The sequence below is a fragment of the Octopus bimaculoides genome, chromosome 2 (assembly GCF_046866305.1).
Source record: "Octopus bimaculoides isolate indiv1 chromosome 2, ASM4686630v1, whole genome shotgun sequence".
Classification (NCBI taxonomy): Eukaryota; Metazoa; Mollusca; class Cephalopoda; order Octopoda; family Octopodidae; genus Octopus; species Octopus bimaculoides.
In genome coordinates this window covers 62,543,252-62,554,309 of record NC_142929.1, presented here as the reverse complement: position 1 = coordinate 62,554,309, position 11,058 = coordinate 62,543,252, and the positions used below count along the sequence as shown (strand labels likewise).

The 11,058-nt window shown below is 37.0% G+C and overlaps 1 long non-coding RNA gene across 2 annotated transcripts; it reads right to left on the bottom strand.

Moving 5' to 3' along the window:
• Positions 1-4,139: 4,139 nt before the first annotated feature.
• On the bottom strand, positions 4,140-8,540 carry LOC128251065 (uncharacterized). 2 transcript variants are annotated; one of them, XR_016239233.1, is made up of 4 exons: positions 8,229-8,540; positions 7,763-8,137; positions 6,540-6,621; positions 4,140-4,996 (listed from the first exon to the last, which is right to left on the bottom strand). It is a non-coding gene; the product is annotated as an uncharacterized LOC128251065 (long non-coding RNA). The 2 variants fall into 2 exon arrangements; XR_016239231.1 differs by having other exon boundaries at positions 6,540-8,137.
• Positions 8,541-11,058: the final 2,518 nt, after the last annotated feature.

Genomic DNA, 11,058 nt, shown 5'->3' with positions numbered 1-11,058 from the left:
AAAGACACCATTTCGAGCGTGGCCGTTTTCGTGCGGGTGACACGTAAAAGCACCCACTACACTCTCTGAGTGGTTGGCGTTAGGAAGGGCATCCAGCTGTAGAAACTCTGCCAAATCAGACTGGAGCCTGGTGTTGCCATCCGGTTTCACCAGTCCCCAGTCAAATCGTCCAACCCATGCTAGCATGGAAAGCGGACGTTAAACGATGATGATGATGATGATGACACACACACACACATGCATGTTGTTGCCATGCATGGACTTGTTTTCTATTTATAATTAATTAGGGATTATTGAAATTACATTTTAAGTCTATGAATAAACATTTCTCCATTTGACAGACTTCAGATGAATGAATTGTTTGTTTAATCATTGATCATCAGAGATACACATCATTGGATGATCAGTCCTATTGCTTTCCGACAAGTGAGTGGCTAGTTAATATGGTTGCCATGCCTTGCTCATCAGTTTTATTCTACAAAAGACATGCAACTTAAACAAACTGAACCTGCATCTTAGTGTTGGGTTTCAAGAAGTATTGCTTCTACTTAATAACACATCATCATTCATATATAAGGCTTATTGATTGTATAAAACTCTGAACTACATTTTTAATATTAGACTTGTATTTGTTTGGACATAATAAATCATTTCTTGATATATGTTTGTTGTTAAGTTACTGTTACTTAACCCAAGGTCAGAATTGATCAAGCTGACCCATGGGCCAAAGGCTTTCCAGCTATACCATCCATCCTTTAATTCAGGAAGTGCATATAAAACTACATTATCTAATATATACTATCATTGAGGTAGCAAGCTAGCAGAATCATAACCACACCAAAAAAAAAAAAAAAAATGTTTGATGGTATTTCTTCCGACTTTATATTCTGAGTTCTAATGTCACCAGGGTCAACTTTGCCCTTCACCCTTTCAAGATCGATGAAATAAATACCAGCTTAACACTGGGCTCAATGTAATCAACTTACTCCTCCACTGAAATTGATGCCCTTCAGCCAAAATTTAAAACCAATATGTACTACCATTTTTAGGATGCAGCATGCCCAATTAATTAGAAAGCTTACTTTGCAATCACAAAGTAATCTCAGGTTCAATTTCACAGCATTATATCTCAGACAAGTCTCTTTTACCTTAGCCTTGGGTCAACCCAAGTCTTCATCATCATCATCATCATCATCGTTTAACGTCCGCTTTCCATGCTAGCATGGGTTGGACGATTTGACTGAGGACTGGTGAAACCGGATGGCAACACCAGGCTCCAGGCTAATTTGGCAGAGTTTCTACAGCTGGATGCCCTTCCTAACGCCAACCACTCAGAGAGTGTAGTGGGTGCTTTTACGTGTCACCCGCACGAAAACGGCCACGCTCGAAATGGTGTCTTTTATGTGCCACCCGCACAAGCCAGTCCAGGGGCACGGGCAACGATCTCGCTCGAAAATCCTACGAGAGCCAGTCAGGCGGTACTGGCAACGGCCACGCTCAAAATGGTGCATCTCATGTGCCACCCGCACAAGAACCAGTCCAGGGGCACTGGCAACGATCTTACTTGGCTTGCCGGGTCTTCTCATGCACAGCACATTTCCAAAGGTCTCGGTCAGTAGTCATCGCCTCGGTGAGGCCCAATGTACGAAGGTCTTGCCTCACCACCTCAGCCCAGGTCTTCCTGGGCCTACCTCTTCCACGGGTTCCCTCAACTGTTAGGGTGTGGCACTTTTTCACGCAGCTATCCTCATCCATTCTCACCACATGTCCATACCAGCGCAATCGTCTCTCTTGCACACCACAACTGATGCTTCTAATGTTCAGCTTTTCTCTCAAGATACTTACATTCTGACGGGTATTCACATTGACATTACACATCCAACGGAGCATACTGGCTTCATTCCTTGCAAGCTTACGTATGTCCTCAGCAGTTACAGCCCATGTTTCACTGCCATGTAGCATGGCTGTTCGTACGCATGCGTCATACAGTCTGCCTTTTACTCTGAGTGAGAGTCCCTTTGTCGCCAGCAGGGGTAAGAGCTCTCTAAACTTTGCCCAGGCTATTCTTATTCTAGCAGCTACACTTTCAGCGCACCCACCCTCACTACTAACTTGGTCGCCCAGATAGTGGAAGCTATCGACTACCTCTAGTTTTTCACCCTGGAATGAGATAGAAGTTGTTTCCTGTTTGTTTACAGTCTTTATTGCACCTGAACATCTGCCACAAACAAAAACTAACTTGCTAGTTAACCTGCCTTTGATGTTGCTGCACCTCTTATGTGTCCATAGCTTGCACCGGGTACATCTTATAGAGTTACTACCTACTCCTTTTCTACATACTGAGCAGGGCCATCTACCTGAAGGGGTTTGTGTTTTATCTGCCTTCCTACTTATTAGGATTTTGGTTTTTGCTAGGTTGACTCTAAGGCCCTTCAATTCTAGACCTTGCTTCCACACCTGAAACTTCTCCTCTAGTTCTGATAGTGACTCCGCAATTAGGGCAAGGTCATCAGCATAGAGGAGCTCCCAGGGGCAACCTGTCTTGAACTCCTCTGTGATTGCCTGGAGGACTATGATAAATAAGAGGGGGCTGAGGACGGAACCTTGGTGGACCCCTACCTCTACCCGGAATTCATTGCTGTACTCATTTCCAGCCCTCACCTTACTGGCAGCATCTCTGTACATGGCTCGCACAGCTCTCACTAACCATTCTTCTATCCCAAGTTTCCTCATTGACCACCAGATAAGGGATCGGGGGACCCTGTCAAAGGCTTTCTCCATGTCAACGAAAGCCAGGTACAGAGGTTTATCCTTAGCTAGGTATTTCTCCTGCAACTGTCTCACTAGAAATAAGGCATCAGTAGTGCTTTTACCTGGCACGAACCCAAACTGCATCTCATCTAAATTGATTCGCTCCCTAATTAGTTGGGCTATGACCCTCTCTGTAACTTTCATAACCTGATCTAACAGCTTGATGCCTCTGTAATTATTTGTATCTAAAGCGTCACCTTTACCTTTGTAGCAGTTGACTATGATGCTGCTACACCAGTCATTGGGTATGACTCCTTCGTGTATCACCTGGTTCATAATACGGGTGACTAGGCTATAGCCAACACTGCCAGATATTTTGAGCATCTCTGCAGTGATTCCTGATGGGCCGGGGGCTTTCCCGGTCTTCATACTCTTAATTGCTTTATCTACCCTGGCACTATCAACTCGGATAGCTGGTCCCTCTATTGGGTCGACATACGGCAGGCTCTCTTTCTCCCATTCATTCTCTTTATTAAGCAATCTATCGTAGTGGCATCTCCAGACCTCTTTCTTTGCATCCTCATTTAATGCAAGTGTACCATCATCCATGCGAACACATTTCTCTCCTACAACATCACTATTCTCTCTCCTACACTGTCTTGCAACACGAAATACCTCGAGTCTTTGGTCCTCACGGCGCAGAACATTGGCAAATCTTTCCTTATCTGCTTCCCCTCTGGCTAAATAAACCTGTCGCCTAGCCTCCCTTCTGGCACATTGGTACAATTCCCTGCTACCACCGTTCTTCCAGTCCTTCCAAGCCTGTTTCTTTTGTCTAATAGCCCTGTCTACCTCCTTGTTCCACCACCACGTTACTCTGGGTCGGGAGGGGACCTTACACCACCCACAAATCTGGTCGGTGGCTTTCAACAGGTTGTCCCGCAGAAATCTCCAATTGTCTTCCACGTTGTATGATGCTATATCCCCTTCTATTTCGTTAAATGCTTCAAGTAACTTGTCTCTAAGTCTCTGTCCATTTGCAGGGTCTTTAAGCTTCCACACCTTCTCCTCCAAGCCTGTCTAATTCTGGGCACCCATTTTGCCTTGATCCCAAAGTCGCTAACTACTAATCTATGTTGTGGGGTACATTCTTCGCCAGGGTAGGTTTTGGCATTTATAAGCCACCCTCTTTCCCTATTTCTGGCGAGGATGTAGTCGATTTGGCTAGAGTGTCTGCCGGAGCGGTAGGTGACTAGGTGACTGGCAGGTTTCCTGAAGTTGGTATTGCAGACCATAAGATCGGTTGCATCACAGAACTCCAGCAGTCTGGTTCCCTCCTCGTTGCGGGAACCAAAGCCATAGCCTCCATGTATGCCATGGAAGCCTCCAGCACGACGTCCGACATGACCGTTGAAGTCTCCAGCCACAAAGAGAAGGTCCCTGTCACTCGTCGACGAGGTAGTTTACAAGAGGGTGTCATAGAATTGGTCTTTCAGACCATCTGGTAGCCCCGGTTGAGGTGCATAGGCTGAGATGACAGTAGCTAATCTATGATGAAGCACTAGTCTGATCTTAAGTACTCTGTCACTTGTGAGTGAAAATGAATAGACAGAAACTATAAGTCAACCAGATGGATTTTGAGCCAACATTTTAAAGCTCCAGCCTATCAAACAACAATACACTCATTCAGCCTGAGAATTGCATTAAGAGAACAAGTATCCTTGGTATACTCAGCCAATTCAGTGAACTGGGAGTTCAGCTGACCAAACAACGGAATATTCACCATTGAAACTAACAAAGATCTATCTATTACTTTTTATTTATAAATACAGAAGGGTGTAATTTAAAGGAGATTTGGCTACTATTTTTAACAGATCAAGCAAAAATGGAGAAGCACCTTCATTAGCTCACAATATATGCTTGTGATAATAATATAAAATTTAAATTCTTCAGCTTTGCATTTGTATGGCTTTGGTCATATTATGCAACCTCTTGTGATGTCCCTAAAATTAATGCCAAACATATTGCTTGTTGAAGTGATTCTAAATGATACTATTTCATTCACAAACATTCTTTCAGAATGTTCAAGGGCTAAACAAGCGTGTAAAGTAAAAGTGATTGCAATTCAAATTTGGATCAACTTCTAATCTGTTCATGTTGATTATAGCTGGCAGTTGTAATTCAGAGCAATTATAATCTTCCAGTTGGCTACATTATTTCTTATTCATAGCTCTTGCTGAAATCACTGCAATAAAAGTACAAAATCAGTTCAAAATTCGATACACATACATAGAAGCATATGGAAACACATAAACACTGTTTCATATACAAGTGTGCATACCTATATGTACACATGAATAAATGCATGTAAAAAGTAAGAATACACACAGATATGATATATGCACTCAATTTTGTATGTAGAAATAGACACATACATGGATATCTGTCAATAACACATATATATGTATAGCTTAGATATACACACATATTGATTCATTTGGAATGTAAATGTATATTGTATATGTATGTGCATATATATTTATACACAGACACACACACGCATATATATATATATATATATATATATATATATATATATATATATATACACACATACATATATATATATGAAAAGATGTATACATAGATATAGATGTATATATACACACATGTGAATAGTTGGTTCATGAGAAATTTAGTGGTATACAGCATTTATGTATGTCACAAATCCACCATAATGTAATTTCAAGCTAATACCTACCTAACTCAATAAATCCTCTGTACCACTGAATTTCTCATGAACTGACTCTAATAGCAAACTAAAACTTTGATCTAGATCCAATTAAATGTAAAGACCCTTAAATACTACTTTGATATAAAAATAAGAAACAATAGAAACATTTAAACTAGTCCAAGGCCCAAAACAGACAATGGAAGAACTCTAAATAACTAGATCTTCAAAAATCAATATGGTGAAAAACATGAAGCAACGCTAAAGAATCTACCAACAGTAACATATAAAGAACAACACAAATAGCAGAATAACAACAATTTTATCTAAATAACATAGATATCATCCCATTCATCTACTGCTCCATTTGAAATCATTATGACTTCAGTATGTGTGTGTGTGTATATATATATATATATATATATATATATATATATATATATACACACATACATACACACATAGACACGGACAAGCAGAGGATCACTCAGTACACAGAATATCATTCATATTTATCTTTACAAAGGGATAGGATGACGGTGACTCTGAAGTTTCAGCTCAGTTGCCTTTGAGAGAATGCCAGATGAAAGCAAATGAGCTGAATCTTGAAGTCACTCTAAACTTTTTCCTTGCCACTGCATATCTGTCAGGCACACAGTGACAGACAACAGTCGAGTCTGTTGCATGTCTGACGATATATGTCTAGCTTGTGAATAAAAGTGAAAGTGGGGGTATAGCCGTTTGCGTAGTGATTACGTTTTATTGCTTAACTTTCAGCCATCATCAACCAATGGGTGGTAGTTTGGCATGGAGCAGTCTTCGTGTGTGCTTGTTCTGTTTGACATGTCAAAGTGGAAGAGGAAGCTAATGGGTGTGCGTTTGTGTGTGTGCACGCGTGTTCTGTTTTAATGTATTTATGTGTGTGGAGGAAGCTACTGGGTGTACGTGTGTGTGCGAGCGTGTTCTGTTTTTATGTATTTATGTGTGTGGAATGTGGACATAAGAAAAACAATGTCGCATTTTAAACGCGCGGAGATTCTTGCATATTTGTTCTTACCTGCTTCATTTGTGTATGTAAAATCCGTAAATTCCCAAGAAAACGAGATCAACGTTGAAAAATCCGTATTAGTTATAATAGTCTATGTAGTGTTTTTTTTTAATCACCAAACAGCCGAAATATTGCAGCATGCATCAAAGAGCCGAAATATTGCAACATGCATCAAAGAGCCAAAATATTGCAACATGCATGGAGAAAAGGAAGAAATGTAAATTAACACTTATGCAAAAGAAAGAAATATAAAGGACATTGATTTCTGTTAATTTTAAAGTTAAATTAAACAAGATCTGTGGGACTATACAAGAACATGCACATACACACACACACAAGAACAAGTATGCACACACACACTTACACACAGACAAGAACACGTACGCACACACACACTCATTAGCTGCCACACCATTAGGAGAAATATGGTATATATATAAAATATTACAAGCGTTGCCTAAAAAAAGTACGAAACTAGAATTGAAAAATGCACACGCTCAAAAGGGTTACAGAATGTCATAATAAACCTTAAAAAGTATGGGACTAGCACTGTTGCTCAAAAATATTGGAATCACTATATGTTGTATATTCTGTGACGACATCTTTTTCTCGCAAGACATTTGTTTATTTCATCGAAATTAAGTTATTTTAAAAATTAAGTTAAATTATCGTATGCTCAGTTTTAACAAAACAGTTGTAGACAAATACTAATATCACTTTAGACAATATGAATGATGATTTTTATAAATTTACAAGTAATCAATCAAAAATAATTTAGTAATAATTTGTTTAATTCGCATAACTATTCCATTAATATGTGTATCATAATGCGAATTATCTTTGCTTATAATTATTTCGGTTTCGTACTTTCGCTGTTATATAGATTCAACTTCATTATAAATCCAGTTTTCTTTTTATTATCATGGTAATTTGCATGCAGTGTGAAATATGTTTTTTTATATACTTTGGTATGAAGATTATTATAATGAATTTGCTTATTTGATGTAAAAGATCATATTTTGTACATTTTCAAATTTTTATATTAGGAACTCAGTTTAATAATAATCGTGACATCGTAATTCACACGAGTCTCCATTTTAAGATGTCACAGAATGTACAACATATAGTGATTCCAATATTTTTGAGCAACATACTTTTTAAGGTTTATTATGACATTCTGTAACCCTTTTGAGCGTGCGCATTTTTCAATTCTAGTATATAAATGTACGTACGTATGTAGCAGGCTGGATGTGATGTGCCATATCAATTCGATATGATGTAGCCCACCACTAAATGTAGCGTGTAGATGTAACACTTCAAGGTTCTATCGTCTGAGTAACCAGTAAACATCGAAAAATCAACACCAAGAAGGAAAATATATTATTTACATATGTTTATTCGTTTACCCAACAGGTAAACGAGTCAGTAGCAATTCTAGTGATAGTGACAATAAGGATGGCTCGCTGGTTAGTAGTTGGTAGTGTGGAAAAGGGTTGTCTGTCAGCAGAGAGTGAAAGAGTAAGGAATGCACGGTGCTGACAAGAAAGGATAGAGGAGGCATCGTCTTTCTTGCGGCCGAGGAGAGCCGTGTTGCTCTTTGGTCATACCTGAAATATAAGAGGAAGAGATAGGAAATTCTCTCTGTTATAAAGATTATGGTCAGTAATGCAGGTCAAACCCTAAACGAAGAGGACTGACCTTTCCTTGACCAACACAGGTCCTAGGGGGTAGAGTGTTTCCTCCTCAATCATCTGGTGTGGAGAGGAATTCCCCGCTCGTTTTGACAAGCAACAAGCAAGTAGATTTGGTTTCAAATCTTAGGCAGGGTCAAGCTAGATCCCTACACGTATGTATACATACATACATAAGATATGGCAGCTTAAAAGAGACAACAGAAATTTCTTGGAATATTGTTTCTTCTGCCACCTCTTATAGGATTACAAATAGAACGTGCCTTTTATGCCTTGAAGAGTCTTATATAATTATGAAAATGAACGGTTCTGTCTTAAATTCGAGAGATGAAAGAGTTATATATATATATATATATATATATATATATATATATATATATATATATGTGTGTGTGTGTGTGTGTGTGTGTGTGTGTGTGTGTGTGTGTGTGTGTAGGTATGTATATATATCTATAAGCATGTATGTGTGTATGTATATATAGTTGCATATGTGTGTGTATGTATATGTGTTACGACTTTATATCCTTATGTGTTAAGTGTATATGTTTATTCTATCACTTGTAATTTTATAATAATTTTCTCCTCCATATATTCGTTTTCTGTTCCTACTTTTTTATGATTGTTTCCCCTATCTCGAGCTAGTTTTTGAGTAAGGCATTTATCTTGAATACACCGGCCGGTCTTGTCTGTAATTGATGTTTTTTCCTTGGTAAGTTCTCTGGGGTTTTTCTCTGCTTGTATGTACATTTTTGGTTAAATATTGTAACTTTTTCAAACATAGTCTTGCCTATCACTTTTAGTCTCGTGTAAAAATATATATATATATTTTTTTTTTTTGTTTTTCAATATTAATATGTATATGTATAACTCTCTATGGTTTTTCTACTAGTCCACCTGTTACGTTATATTCTACTATACACACATGGCCCTGTTTATTATACTTTGTCTCGACTTATTACCATTTTTTAAAACATATCTGTTAGATTTTTATTCTTATTTTTATGTTACAGTTTACTGCACATATAGACGTGCATATACATTGATATGTCAGCCTTTTTTTCTCTTTCGTCTCTCTTACTATTGCTGTTATTTTTTCTCTTTTACAACTTGCTTGTAAATATCCGATTTTTTCCCTATTACCCCATTTGTATTCTCCCTTATTGTATCTTATTCTAATTTACTTTATTTTATTTAATCTTTTTTTGATGTTTTACAAAAATTCCTCACACTGATGAAAATGACAATGCATAAATTTAATTATAATTACTATAACTTTTTTCTTACATATTTGTATTGTCCTTTGAAACGTGCGTATGTATTGAATCCTATTTCGTATTAAATGTAATTTTGATTCAACATTTTTTTCTCCTCCATTTTTCTATTATTGTGTATGGTATATGTATACCTATAACGATATTTTTCAACTACTATTTTCATATTCTTATTACTTGCTCTGGCTGTTTTTTTATGAATATGATGAATCTTTATTAGAAATCATTCTTTCTCTCTTTTTAGACCTCTCAAAAAGTACGAATTGTTCTCTTTTGAACATATTTTTCCCCATATGTATATATATATATATATATATATATATGTATATATGTATTTGTGTGTGTCTGTATTTGTCCCCCTGTCATCGCTTGACAACCAATACTGGTGTGTTTATGTCTCTGCAACTTAGCAGTTCAGCAAAAGAGATCAATAGAAAAAGTATTAGGCTTACAAAGAATAAGTCTTGGGATCAATTTCTTCAACTAAAACCATTTAAGGTGGTGCCCCAGCATGGCCACAGTCAGTTGACTGGAACAAGTAAATAAAAGAATATATATATATATATATATATATATATAAATTAAGGTACTCAGAAATCTGGATGTTTGTACATTTACAGATTTTTATTAATGTCACATATTAAATAAAGCGCTTTTCACCTAGTCGTGTAGGATTTTCAAGGTGAAAAGCGCTTTATTTAATATGTGACATTAATAAAAATCTGTAAATGTACAAACATCCAGATTTCTGAGTACCTTAATTTTTTTCTATATAATTTCTGTACATCACCTCCAAACCTTCTAATATATATATATATATATATATATATATATATATATATATATATATATATATATATATATATATATATATATATATATATATATATATATATATATATATATATACAGGTTGGTACATGAAATAGTAACTTGGATTCCGTAGCATAAGGTAAATACAGAAATAAAGTTACAGACACAAAAAAAATCTACCAGCCTAACATTTGCAAGTGTCAAAGTGTTATTTTGAATGTTTGTAATTGTTAAACTAAGATGGTGCACAAGTTGACTGTTTGCTATGTTATCTTCACTGCATCCTCAACAGATTAATTGATTTTTAAGATTTCTTTGAGTGAACATTTCTAATCTTTTCTGCAAGATGATATACTCAATAGCAGAAAGAATGGAGATTGTGGAAGTGAATGTGAGAACAGGTTCTGCTAAGCCAAAAGCATGAGATTTTTTAAAGTCAAGTTTCTGGTTAAAGGTTTGTTGGCAAAGAGAACAATACAAATGTTGATTGAGAAGTGGCGCACAATGGGGTCAGAGTACAATGCTCCAAAACTAAGAGACCCAACAATTTGAAAGCCAGAAGTTATTCAGGATATTCATCAAAGAATTATTTGAAGTCCAAAGGAGTCAAATCTTAAATTGGTGCAGTAGTCTCTTATAAGCCAGTCATGTCGACAGCTGTTGAAAATTCTAAAGTTTAAGCCATATCATTTCGCATGTGTGCAGCAATTAAAAGTGGATGGCAAGAAGAAAACAATTAAATTACTGCACATG